A 14,878-nucleotide genomic window follows, 5' to 3' on the forward strand; every position below is an offset into this window, starting at 1 on the left:
TTACCAAGCAAATGGAAAGCAAAAAATAGCAGGGGTTGCAATCCTAGTCTCTGATAAAACAGACTTTATACCAACAAAAATTGAAAATGACAAAGAAGGGCATTACATAATGGTAAAGGGATCAATGCAACAAGAAGAGCTAACTATCTTAAATATGTATGCACCCAATACAGGAGCACCCAGATTCATAAAGCAAGTTCTTAGAGACCTGCAAAGAGACTTATAATCCCACACAATAATAGTGGGAGACTTTACCATCCCACTGTCAATATTAGACAGATCAACGAGACAGAAAATTAACAAGGATATTCGGGATTTGAACTCAGCTCTGGACCAAGCAGACCTAATAGATCAATGAGACAGAAAATTAACAAGGATATTCAGAACTTGAACTCAGCTCTGGACCGAGCAAACCTAATAGACATCTACAGAACCCCCACCCCAAATAATAGAATATACGTTTTTCTCAGCACCACATCACACTTATTCTAAAATTGACCCAAATTGGAAGTAAACACTCCTCAGCAAATGTAAAAGAACAAAAATCATAACAAACAGTCTCTCAGACCTCAGTGCAATCAAATTAGAACTGAGGATTTAAAAATTCACTCAAAACTGTACAGCTACATGGAAACTGAACAACCTGCTCCTGAATTACTTCTGGGTAAATAACAAAATTAAGGCAGAAATAATTAAGTTATTTGAAACCAAAGAGAACAAAGATACAACATATCAGAATCTCTGGGAAACAGTTAAAGCAGTGTTTAGAGGGAAATTTATAGCACTAAATGTCCACAGGAGAAAGTGGGAAAGATCTAAAATCAACACCCTAACATCACAACTAAAAGAACTAGAGAAGCAAGAGCAAAGAAATTCAAAAGCTAGCAGAAGACAAGAAATAACTAAGATCAGAGCAGAACTGAAGGAGATAGAGACACGAAAAAAACCCTTCAAAGAATCAATGAATCCAGGAGCTGGTTTTTTGAAAATATTAACGAAATAGATAGACTGCTAGCCAGACTAATAAGGAAGAAAAGAGAGAAAAATCAAATAGACACAATAAAAAATGATGAAGGGGATATCACCACTGATCCCACAGAAATACAAACTACCATCAGAGAATACTATAAACATCTCTATGCAAATAAACTACAAAATCTAGAAGAAATGGATACATTTCTGGACACATACACCCTCCCAAGACTAAACGAGGAAGAAATCAAATCCCTGAATAGACCAATAACAAGTTCTGAAATTGAGGCAGTAAGTAATAGCCTGCCAACCAAAAAAAGCCCAGGACCAGATGGATTCACAGCCAAATTCTACCAGAGGTACAAAGAACAGCTGGTATCATTCCTTCTGAAACTTTTCAAAACAACAGAAAATGAGGGACTTCTCCCTAACTCATTTTATGAGGCCAGCATCATCCTGATACCAAAACCTGGCAGAGACACACACACACAAAGAAAAGTTCAGGCCAATAACCCTGATGAACACTGATGCAAAAATCCTCGATAAAATACTGGCAAACCAAATGCAGCAGCACATCAAAAAGCTTATACACCACGATCAAGTTGGCTTCATCCCTGGGATGCAAGGGTGGCTCAACATATGCAAATCAATAAATGTAATCCATCACATAAACAGAACCAATGACAAAAACTACATGATTATCTCAATAGATGCAGAAAAGGCCTTCGATAAAACTCAATACCCCTTCATGCTAAAAACGCTCAATAAACTGGGCATTGATGGAATGTATCTCAAAATAATAAAAGCTGTTTATGACAAACCCACAACCAATATCATACTGAATGTACAAAAGCTGGAAGCATTCCCTTTGAAAACCAGCACAAGACAAGGATGCCCTCTCTCAACACTCCTGTTTAACATAGTATTGGAAGTTCTGGCTGGGGAAATCAGGCAAGAGAAAGAAGTAAAAGTATTCAAAGAGGAAGAGAGGAAGTCAAATTGTTTCTGTTTGCAGATGACATGATTGTATATTTAGAAAATGCCATCGTATCAGCCCAAAATCTCCTTAAGCTCATAAGTAACTTCAGCAGTCTCAGGATACAAAATCAATGTGCAAAAATCACAAGCATTCCTATACACCAATAATAGCCAGATCAAGAGTGAACTCCCATTCACAATTGCTACAAAGAGAATAAAATACCTAGGAATCCAACTTACAAAGGATGTGAAGGACCTCTTCAAGGAGAACTATAAACCACTGCTCAAGGAAATAAGAGTGGACACAAACAAATGGGAACATCCCACACTCATGGATAGGAAAAATTAATATCATGAAAATGGCCGTAACTGCCCAAAGGAATTTATAGATTCAATGCTATCCCCATCAAGCTATCATTGACTTTCTTCACAGAATTAGAAAAAAACTACTTTAAATTTCATATGGAACCAAAAAAAAAGCCTGTATAGCCAAGATAATCCTAAGCAAAAAGAACAAAGCTGCAGGCATCATGCTACCTGACTTCAAACTATACTACAAGGCTATAGTAACTGAAACAGCATGGTACTGGTACCAAAACAGATATATAGACCAATGGAACAGAACAGAGGCCTCAGAAATAATGCCACACATCTACAACCATCTGATCTTTGACAAACCTGACAGAATAAGCAATGGGGAAAGGATTTCCTATTTAATAAATAGTGTTGGGAAAACTGTCTAGCCATATGTAGACAACTGAAACTGGACCCCTTCCTTACACCTTATACAAAAATTAACTCAAGATGGATTAAAGACTTAAACATAAGACCTAAAACCATAAAAATCCTAGAAGAAAACCTAGGCAATACCATTCAGGACATAGGCATGGGCAAAGATTTTATGACTAAAACAACAAAAGCAATGGTAACAAAAGCCAAATTTGACAATGAGATCTAATTTAATGACTAACAACTACTACCAAGGTCACAGCAAAACTCAGGAGCCATCTTGAATAGGGTCCCATCAGCCAAAGGGGAGATATTAGCTACAATGGATTAAACACATAAAATGGAATTAAATCCATGCATTTGTAACCTCATTGAAAAAACATGCATATGTTTAATGTTAGAAAAGAAAAGTGAACCAACTCATTAGTAGAAAACGAGTAAATAAAGGGAACCAAGCATTTTCCTTGGCTTTCTCATGCAATGTATGCCACTTGGTAGGCAAAGTTTCTCTTTATAAAGCATTTTAGTCTATAAATCAAGAAGGCATATGATATCAGAATGCTACCTACCATTGTGTAGCTCCTAATGAATTAGTGGGTCTAAGTGCTGATCGTCAATGGCTGCTGTCATCAGGAAAAGAGAGACAAACGCATTATGGGTAACCTAACTGAAAAACACACATTCCTGATCAAGCAGTCTTGCAGAGGAGGAGGAGGAAGGAGGGTAACATCCCAATTTAGTCAGAACTTTAGATCCAAATACCAATTTATGAAAATACGAAGGATAAAAAAGCATATAAAACAACACCCTGGGGATATAATCAGGAAACCCCAAATTGTGAAATATCTGTGGACAAACAACCTATTTCTTTGACAAATAAGTTGCATGGAACAAAAAGAGATGGAAGTAAAATATCTATAGGCAAAAGAGATTTAGGAAATATATCATCCAATCACAGTACATGGACTTTATTTGGATATTGATATAAACAAATCATTGAGAAAATAACATTTATGAGACAATTAGAGATAGGAACACTGGCTGGCAGTCTGACAATATGAAAGAATTATTGTTAATTTTTTAGGCACAATAGGTTAAAACAATCCTCATGTTCTAAAGACACATATTGAAACATTTGTGAATAAAATTATACAATGTCCTGGATTTTCTTCAAAATAATATGGAAAATGGGGAAGTGGGTTGGGTAATTGCTGACCCCCAGAGGCAGGGACTAGGGGGACATTATGATATTCTTTTTGCATTTGTATATATTTGAAATTTTCAAAATTAAAACGTAGAAAAATATTTCATGAGGGCCTAAGAACTGCTCAGTCACGCCCTTGTAGGCATCTGGTCTTCAGAATAACTTAGTGTTTCCTGGAAGACCTCCTGGTCTCATTATTTTGTATTTCTAACATAAAATCAGAGGTAATTTGAAATTTTATTTGTAATGGCTTTCTTTGCAAGTATACTTCTACCTGAGTTGGCTTTTCATGGCTCCAAAACTGCTCTCCGGGTTTAGGTAGAGACATCTGGCCATTTCGGATGAGTACACCTATTGGCAGGTGGACAGCTTTCTCCATATGGGCCATACCATCACCATAAATCCATATGCATAAAGATGCATGAAATAGGTGCCATAGGTTGGTTCACTGCTTAACATTCACCGAGCAGACTTCCCCTGTTCACCCTTCTTACTCGCCTCTAATCTTTCCCTTTGTCTAATCACTGGAGCTCCTCATTTCATCCTGTGCTATTTTACTCTTTTTTAGTCTTTCTTTTGCTTCTTTGGGGGAACACAAGAGCCCCCCAAAACTAGGGGAAGGAGTGCTGTCAAGGCATGGGGGTAGCAGTAGGGCCAGTGTGGGCAAGGGGCAGTGGAGGAGGGCGATCTAGATGGTGGGTCAACTCACACAGGAGCCTGGGAGTTTGTGGTGTAGGAATGATTAAACCCCAGTGATTTTGGTTTTCTGTTGCTGCATCACAAACTACCCTCAAAAGAAAAACTGAACATTTTATTGGGAGGGGTCTTTCTAACTAAGTTATTCCTCTGCTTCATGTAATGTTGGCTGGGGAAAAAATCGTCTGGGGTTTGGGTGGGCTAGAAAGCCCAGGCTGGTTCATCCCCACGTTGGGCCCTTGGTGTGGATGGCTGGAAGGTTAGGCTCAGCTGGGATGCTGGTGAGGCCTGGGCCTTCTCTCCCACTAGGTGGCTTCAGCACCCCTCCTCCTGGCTTTGCCTTCCATGTGGTCTCTGTGTGGCCTGTCACACAGGGTAGGCAGACTTTTTTAAAAAATTATTATTATAGTTTAAGTTCTGCGGTACATGTGTAGAACATGCAGGTTTGTTACATAGGTATACACATGCCATGCTGGTTTGCCGTACCCATCAACCTGTCATCTACATTATGTGTTTCTCCTAATGCTATCCCTCCCCTAGTCCCCCACCTCCTGACAGGCCCCAGTGTGAGATGTTCCCTTCCCTGTGTCCATGTGTTCCCATGTTCAATTACTACTTATGAGTGAGAACATGTGATGTTTGGTTTTCTGCTCCTGTGTTAGTTTACTGAGAATGATGGTTTCCAGCTTCATCCATGTCCCTACAAAGCACATGAACTCAGCCTTTTTTATGGCTGCATAGTATTCCCTGGTGTATATGTGTCACATTTTCTGTATCCAGTCTATCATTGATGGGCATTTGGGTTGGCTCCAAGTCTTTGCTACTGTGACTAGTGCTGCAATAAATATACGTGTGCATATGTCTTTATAGCAGAATGATTTATAAGCCTTTGGGTATATACCCAGTAATGGGATTGCTGGGTCAAATGGTATTTCTGGTTTTAGATCCTCGAGGAATCGCCACACTGTCTTCCACAATGGTTGAACTAATTTACAGTCCCACCAATAGTGTAAAAGCATTCCTATTTCTCCACATCCTCTCCAGCATCTGTTGTTTTCTGACTTTTTAATGAATCGCCATTCTAACTGGTGCAAGATGGTGTCTCACTGTGGTTTTGATTTGCACTTCTCTAATGACAAGTGATGATGATTTTTTTTCATGTTTGTTGGTTGCACAAATTCTTTTTGAGAAGTGTCTGTTCATATCCTTTGCTCACTTTTTGATGGGCTTGTTTTTTCTTGTAAATTTGTTTAATTTTCTTGTAAATTTGTTTAATTTCCTTATAGATTCTGGATATTAGCCCTTTGTCAGATTAATAGATTGTAAAAATTTACTCCCATTTTGTAGCTTTCCTGTTCCCTCTAACGATAGTTTCTTTTGCTGTGCAGAAGCTCAGCCATTTCTCCCAGGGGTTCTGGTTTCTCTTAACAAAATACAGTATTTCAGGATCACAATCTCAGCTCTAGGGCTCCTCCTTACTTCTGAGTTCATCGTTATTTTCATAGGACATTTTAGTCGACAAAACTAGGAAATATGTGTATTTCTGTGTTTTTAAAGGAAATGTAACATATCATGAGTTTATGCTAATACTTCTAATCCAAATTCATAATTATAAGGCTTTTATTTAACCCTTTCAGTCTTACATCTGTATTTTTTTCCTCTTACAGTGAATCCCAGTTCTCAATAATACATAAACTGATAGAATTGGAGAATCACATAATTATTCCCAGACTCTGTTTTTATAGCCACAACATACCCACAACAATTTAGAATAGCAAATACCAGCACTCCTCCAACAATATGATTACTGTAAAGAACTTAAGTTTTGCTTTTTGTTTTGCAAATAGACTTTGTATCTAAGAATATATTCCATTAGGGATATACAAATTACTGTGTTTTAAAGCCACTTGGAATATTTCTTTCTGTGTGGTTATGCAACCAACTGGATATATTTAAAAGTTTCTTTGATTCATCTTATTTTTGAGTTTTAAAGACCATTTTAATTTAAATTTGCTTTATAATTGTGTAAAATAATTTTGTGGTGCTAAAATCAAATTTATAAAAACAAGCTCTTAAAAAAGTATAGCTTTTATCCTTGTCCTCTCTATTCTATCCCTTCCATAGGTAAGCTATCCTCCCATTATTTGTGGTTCGTGTAATACAGAGAGGTATGTAGAACCATATCTCCCCTTCTCAGCTAAATGGCAGCACAGTATACCCACTTTTCTCTATCTTGCATTATTGCTATTTCACACACATACTGGACATAACCATGTAGACGTCAATAGATACATTCCTCATTACTTTTTTGTAGCTACATAGCTACATGGTATGCCAATGTGGAGATATATCATAGTATAGTCAACCTTATGTATGGATTTTAGGTAGTTGCTAGTTTTTGCTGTTACAGGGTCCTGCATAAGCAGCCTTTTGTCTATGTCTTTTTTTTTTTTTTTTTTCTGAGACAGGATCCGGCTCTGTCACCCAATCTGGTGTGCAGCAGCATGATCTTGGATCACTGCAACCTCCATCTCCTGGGCTCAAGCCATCTTTCCACCTCTGCCTCCCAAGTAGCTGGGACCACAGGCATGCATCACCACACCTGGATAATGTTTGTATTTTTTGTAGAGATGGAGTTTCACCATGTTGCCCAGGCTGGTCTCAAATTCCTGAGCTCAAGTGGACCACCCGCCTCATCCTCCCAAAATGCTGGAATTACTGGCGTGAGCCAGCATTTCCATCTATGGAAATCCATGCCCAGCCATCTAAGTTTCTCAGAACTTCTGTCAGTGTAACTGTGGGATACATTCACGTAATTCCAATTGCTGCAGAGAAGGATGAAGACATGTACAATTTTTCTAGGCATTGCTGAATTCCACTGCTGATGTCTGGTCTGAAAAAAGTGGATTCTATTTTATCTTTTCCTCACTGATTTGAGGTGGTACACATCAGATTCATCAGATTATTGCTACTAACAATATACAAGAGTGCCTATCTCCCCATAGCCTGGCCAAAAGAGTACACTGTTAAAACTAGGACTTTGCCAGTCTGGTGGGTTAAAAATGGAATCATGTAGTTTTCATATGGATTTCTTTTATATCAGCAGCTATTTCTTTTATTTCATGTGGTATAGAATCATTTGCACTTATTTTTCTATGAATGAAACATTACTCTGATCTTTCCATAGAGCTCTAGGTTATTTTCTTCTGTAGTATTAGAAGCTCTTTGGATATTAAGAATATAAACGCTTTCTCTGCAATATAAGTTGCAAATATCTTTTCCTAGTTTATCATTACTTTGTTTTATGGTGTTGCCCTGAAAATTACTTTTTAAAATTTTTATTATTCAAACATACCAAATTTTATTCTCACTGTTTCTGAATTTTAAATTTATGCCAAATTATATAGGAATTTCATCTGTGTTTTCTTTTACTGTACATGTGATTCCATTTTTTTTTACATTGAAATCTCTTATCCTTTTGTAATTGACATGATACGTGAAAAAAGAATCCAATTTCTTTTTTTTTTTTCCATAGGGTCACTCAGTTATTCAGTTTTTTAAAGTTTTTCTTTTCCCCTGATGATCTGAAATCCCACTTTCCTGTTATAGTAAACTTTTAAATGTAAGTGTATCTGTTTCTGGATATTCTGTTCTATTAATCTGTCTGCTCTTTATGGACCTATGTCACACTGCTTTACTTATAGGCTTTATTGCATATTGAATGTCTCACAGAACCCCATATCCTTGTTCCTCCAAACAATCTTTATAGGCAAATTGTCTTGATCTAGAAAAAAAAGTTATGGCTATTACTGTACTGGGATTTTAAAAGTTAGGATAATGTTAGCTTGTCTATCCAAAAATATAGTGCCTTTCCATGTCTTCAAATCTATTTTTACATCTTTTAAAAGTATGCATAGTTTTCCTCATATGGATTTTGATCATTTCTTGCTGCATCTATGTCTCTGTATTTTTGCTATGTCTATTTTTGTAAATGGGCTCTTCTCTTCCATTATATTTTCACACGTGTGTGTGTGTGCACAGTACTATATATATATATAATTTGTTTCTCAGCCTTTAGGCTAAGATCAAGTGCAGAATATATATACTTATTCATATGTGTATATTAATAATAGAATGTCTATTTTATGAATGAATATTAACATAATTTAATATATAAACTGCATATATGTGTAGACAAATATATATGTGTGTATATATATATATACACACATGCATACAAGTATTCTTTCTATACTCACTGCAACCTCCATCTCCTGGGCTCAAGCCATCCTTCCACCTCTGCCTCCCAAGTAGCTGGGACCACAGGCGTGCACCACCACACCTGGATAATGTTTGTATTTTTTGTAGAGATGGAGTTCTATAAACTGATTCTATACTCATTCTATAAACTGATATTTTCTTTGTACAAATTTAAGTGGTACAAGTGCAATTTTGTTACATGGATATATTACTGTATTAGGATATTCTTGCATTGCTATAAAGCAATACCTGAGGCTGGGTAATTTATAAAGAAAAGAAGTTTAATTGGCTCACAGTTCTGCTGGCTGTACAAGAAGCATGGGGCTGGCTGGCATCTGCTGCTGCTGAGAGCCTCAGGAGGCTTCCAATCACGGCAGAAGGAAAAGGGGGAGCAGGTGCATCACATGGCGAAAGCAGGAGCAAGAGAGGGGGAGAAGGTGCCATGCTCTTTTAAACAACCAGGTTTCATATGAATTACCAGAGCGAGAACTCGCTCATTACCAAGGGGAGAGTGCTAAGCCATTCAAGAGGGATCCAGCCCCATGACCCAAACACCTCCTACCAGGCCCCACTTCCAACACTGCGGACTACATTTCAATGTGAGATTTGGAGGTGACAAACATACAAACTGTATCATTCAGCCCCAAGTCCCCCAAATTTCACATCTTTCTCACATTGCAAAATATAATCATTCCTTCACAATAGTCACCAAAAACATTAACTCAAAAACCCCAATTCCCAAGTCCCAAGTCCAAAGTACCACCTGGGAATGAGTTCCTGCCATTTATGACTCTGTAAGATCAAAAGATGTTAGCTACTTCCAAGACACAATTGTGGCACAGGCATTGAGTAAACATTCCCATTCCAAAAGGGAGAAATTACCCAAAACAAAGGGACTATAGACCCTATACAAGTCTGAAACCCAGCAGGGCAGTCATTACATCTCAAAGCTCCAAAATAACCTCCTTTGACTCCACGTCTTGTATCCAGGACACACTGGTGCAAGGGATGGGTTCCCAAGGCCTTAGGCAGCACATTCCGACATGGCTTTGCAGGGTACAGCTGCTTTCACAAGTTGGAGTTAAGTGCCTGCAGCTTTTCTAGATGTAGGGGGCAAGCTGCCAGTGAACCACCATTCTGGAGCATGGAAGGCAGTAGCCTCCTTCCCACAGATCCACTAGGCAGTGCCCTGGTGGGGACTCTGTGTGAGGGCTCCACCCCATATTTCCCCTTGGCACCACTGTAACAGGGGCTTTCCGTGGGGCCCTACCCCTGTAGTAGGCATCTGCCTGGGCACCCAGACTTTCCCATACATCCTCTGAAATCTAGGGGCAAGATGCCAACCACCCTTCACTGTTACATTCCTCCCATCTTCCAGCTTAACACCACATGGAATCCACCAAGGTTTATGGCTTGTGCCCGCCAGAGTAGACTGAGCTGTGTCTGGGGCCCTTTCAGCCAAAAGCATGCTCGTGTGTGTATTCATGTTAATAATATATCCATATATTTATATTTTATTTACATTTTTAAGGATTTTTTTTCAAATACTTTTATGCATCTATGGAGATTGGCATGTTTTTCTTCTTATCTCTATAAATACGATGGATTGTATTAATGAATTATCTAATATTGAATAACCTTTACATTCCTGGAATAAACTCAGCTTGATAATGACACATTATTTTTAAAGTGCTGTTAAATTTTGCTTGCTAATATTTTATCTATTTTTTTGAAGTAATATATTTCAATCAATATGATGATATTATGTATTTACTACAATTATTTGTCAGTTTTAGTTTTGATGTAATACTTGCTTCACAAAACTAATTTATAAGGTTTTTGTTTCTTTCTCCATACCCACAAACTTTATAAGTAGTTTTGGAATTTAGCTGATTGGTAGAATTCCTGTCACTCCATCTGGGTTTGATGCCTTCATTGTGAGAGTGTGCTTCAACTATGTTCTTTATTTCTTCTGTCATAATTGGTCTGTTAGACTTCGACTAAGGTAAATTTTGGCAGATTGCATTTTTCTTAACAATTATCTATTTCATGTAGAATTTAGGTGCATCTGCAAATACGTGATCTGAATAGACCTATACCTATTAAATAAATTTAATCAATAATAAGTTTCCAAAGAAAGCACTAGGCCTATATGGATTCACTAATAAATATTACCAAACATTTAAGGAATAAATTATATCAATTGTCTACAATCTTTTCCAAAGATAGAAACAGAAGGAATACTTCCTAACTCATTCTATAAGGCCAGCATTACCCAAATATCAAAGCCAGAGAAGAACATCACAAGAAAATAAAACTACAGAGCAACATCTCTCATGAATATAGATACAAAAATTCTCAACAAAACATTAGCAAACAAAATCCAACAATGTATAAACAGAATTATACACTATGACCAAATGGGATTTACCCCAGGTATACAAACCTGATTCAATATTAGAAAATCAATTAATGTAATCCACCATATCAACAGGCTATGAAAAAATCATATTCATACAGTAAACGCATTTGACAAAACCAAACACCCATTCATGATAAAACCTCTCAGTGAACTAGGAATAGAAGGAAATTTCCTCAACTTGATAAAGAACATGTACAAAAACAAACCCCACAGCTAATATCATACTTAACAGTAAGAAACTTGAAGCTTTCTTGATAAGATCAAGAACAAGGCAAGGATGTCCCCTCTCCCCACTGTTCTTCAACATTGTATTGGAAGTACTAGCTAATTCAATAAGATGAGAAAAGGAGATAAAACATATACTTATTTGGAAGAAATAAATAAAACTGTCTTTGCTTCCAGATAACATGATTGTTTATGTAGAAAAAAACAAAAGAATCAACCAAAAGAAAGCTCTTGGAACTAATAAATCATTATCAAGGATGCAGTACACAAAAAAAGGTTAACATACAAAAATCAATCACTTTCCTATATACTAGCAATGAAAAAGTAGAATTTGAAATTAAAAACACATCACCATTGACACTGGCACCCCCAAAATAAAATAGGTATAAATCCAACAACATACACGTACGATCTCTATAAAGAAAATCATAAAACTGTAGGGAAAGACACCAAATAACTAAATAAATGGAAAGATATTGCATGCTAATGGATAGGAAGACTCAATATTGTCAAAATGGCAGTTTTTCCACACTTGGTCTACAGATTCAACACAATTCCCATCAAATTCTAGCACGTTATTTTTGTGAGTATTAACAAATTGATTCTAAAATTCATAGTAGCCAACTAAATATTAAATGAGAACAAAGTTGAAGGACTGACACTACCCAGCTTTAAGACTTACTATAAAGCTACAGTGATCAAGACAGCAAGGTATTGGCAAAAGAATAGACAACTAGATCAATGGAACAGAACAGAAAGCCCAGAAAAAGACTAAATAAATACAACAGATATTTGATAAATGAGTAAAGGTAACACAATAGCACAAGGTAAGTGTCTTCAACAAGTAGTGCTGGAACAACTGTCCAGTTGTTTATATGTCCAGTTGTTTATATGTCCAGGCACATATAAAAAAATGAATTGAGACACAGATTTTATACACTTCACAAAAAATGAACTCACGGCGGATCCCAGGCTTAAATATAAAATGTAAGACTATACAACTCCTAGAAACTAACAAATGACAATGCCTTTTTAGATACACCACCACCATTAAAAACTTCTGCTCTGCAAAAGACACTGTCAAAAGAATTAGAAGACATGCCACAGACTAGCAGAAAATACTTACAAAAGACATGTCTGATAAAAGACTGCTATCTAAAACATACAAATAACTCTTTAAACTCAACAATGGGAAAACAAACCATCTAACTGAAAATAGGCAAAAGCCCTAAACAGACATCTAGCCAAAAAAGCCATACATATGCCAACTAAGCATATGAAAAGATGCACAACTTCATACATCATTACGGAATTGCAAATTAAAACAATAAGAAGATTACCACTAAACATCTATTAGAACGCCAAAATCTAAAACACCAACATCAAATGCTGGCAAGGATGTGAAGCAACAGGAACAGGCCATGAAAGAAGCTAATCTGCAAAGGGTACAAACTATGTGACTCCAACTGTAAGACATATTGCGAATAGCAAAACCATAGAAATAGTAAAAAGATTAGTGGTTGCAGAAGCAGCTGGGAGAGAGGTATAAACAGACAGAGCACAGAGGAACTTTAGGGCAATTAAACTATTGTGTACAATATTATAATGGTGGATAGATGTCATTATACCTTTGTCAAAACCCATGGAATATATCACACCAAGAGAGTGAACTCCGCATTCACGCGTGAACAGAAATGAAAAATGTTTTCCCTATTTCATCTGTTGTTTACAAATAAGCCCGCTACTGTCCGGTAATTATCCAGGAGTGCTTTGAGTCTTCTGCTCTCAGATTTGTAAGATATTGTGTTGCTTCCCTCAGCTTACTCCTTTCAGATGCTGGTGCCACATGGACCTAGCTATAGGGGATTTGTCCCCAATGGCTTTCATCTTGAGGCTTGTGAATAAAACTTGCTACCTAGTTTTATGCAGATGTTGTCTATTTTGCTCTACCTGTTTGTATGGAGGACCTGAAAAGATTTAAAAAATTACACTTAGACTATCACTGTCATCCCGTAATTACCCCTTCTGATTTTTACTCAAGCAAACAAACATTCTAGAATATTAAAATATTTGAGCCCACTTTTCAACCTCAGGCTAACGCCGCAGTAAATGGACTCCCTGACCCCCTCTTAGAATACATATGTAAAGGTTCTGTTTGTTTATTAAGTGCTTGCCCACGTCTGTGCTCATTTTTAATTTAAAATTTCAGACTCCATCCTCACAATAGTGTTTTAAAGTAGACATTGCTGGCCCTGAATAGATCCTTTCCTCCTCCTCAAGTCATTTTAATGACACAGTCTTGCACTGTCACCAAGGCGGGAGTGCAGTAGCCTGGCCGTAGCTCACTGCAGCCTCAACCTCCAGGTTCAAGGGATCCTCCCACCTCAGCCTCCCGAGTAGCTGGGAACACAGGTGTGCGCCACAGCGTCCGACTAATTTTTGTATTTTTTGTAGAAATGGGGTCTCGCTTTGTTCCCTGCGCTATCTATGCTATTCTTATATCCATCCCTGGCTACAGATGTTTCTTTCCACTTTATGAAAGCTTACCCTTCTATGGCTGAGTTTTATCTTCAAGCGCCGACTGACCAGAGCGTTTCCTGGGACTCCCCCGCTGACAGGCCAGGCCTATGTTTTCCTTCACAGTTTCCCCCGTGGAACTGTGCAGCCAGCCCCTCTTCAGAGACTGTTCCAGCCTCAGGGGTGACGCGTCGCACGAGCTGAGATCTGGACGGGTGCGGGGTGCGTGACTGCCGCCGGGTGTCTTCCTTCCCCAGGGATGGATGAGACTCTGCCCGGGAGAAAAGAGAGGGACAGTCTGTGGCGGACTCCCATTCCTCTGCCTCTGCACAGGCTACTTTCTGGCATTCCTGCTCACCTGCAGAGCTCCTGGAAAGGGGACACTGCATTCCTGAAAACCCAAAGCCTCCTCTGTACCAGTTAACTCGGTTCTTGCCTGGGCTCCACACAGGCCAGCGCATGCTCAGCTCGGTGCATGTGGCTGGGGCTGGGCCCTGCGAGCCACGCTTCTGCTGCCCCACTGGCCCTGCCGATAGGGGGCGCGAAAGGGAGGCCGCAGGGCCGGAGGAGGGCGGGCTCGCTCCAGTTTCCGCCCCGTGGGCTTTCCGGCGCCTGCGCGTCGCACGCCCTTGCCGCTGAGTCGTGCACGTGCGGAAGCGACCTCTTTGTAAGATGGGCGTGAAGGGAGTAACCTCTTTGAGGTGTTGGCGTGACGGGAGCGACCTCTTTGTGACGTCGGCCCCCGCCGATGCCCAGCGCAGCAGCCATTAGGCCCCACGCTGGAGGTGCACCGGCCTTCCCGCGGCCTTCTGAGGCGTAAGAGCTCCAAGTCCTGCCCTTCGTGCCCTCTGCTAGGCGCGCGGCGGCGGCCCACA

The 14,878-nt window shown here is 38.8% G+C and overlaps 1 long non-coding RNA gene across 4 annotated transcripts in view; it reads right to left on the reverse strand.

The window, feature by feature from the left end:
• Positions 1 to 14,655, reverse strand: part of LOC117095184 — a 173,779-nt gene extending 159,124 nt beyond the window's left edge. For all 4 annotated transcript variants that reach the window (XR_004441849.1, XR_004441848.1, XR_004441847.1 and 1 more), the window contains exons 1-2: positions 14,362 to 14,655; positions 14,034 to 14,274 (exon numbers count right to left, since the gene is read on the reverse strand). This is a non-coding gene — a long non-coding RNA (uncharacterized LOC117095184). The remainder of the gene's footprint in view (positions 1 to 14,033; positions 14,275 to 14,361) is intronic.
• Between the last annotated feature and the right edge of the window lie 223 nt (positions 14,656 to 14,878).

Source organism: Trachypithecus francoisi, unplaced genomic scaffold, assembly GCF_009764315.1.
Source record: "Trachypithecus francoisi isolate TF-2019V2 unplaced genomic scaffold, Tfra_2.0 Lachesis_group13, whole genome shotgun sequence".
NCBI lineage: Eukaryota > Metazoa > Chordata > Mammalia > Primates > Cercopithecidae > Trachypithecus > Trachypithecus francoisi.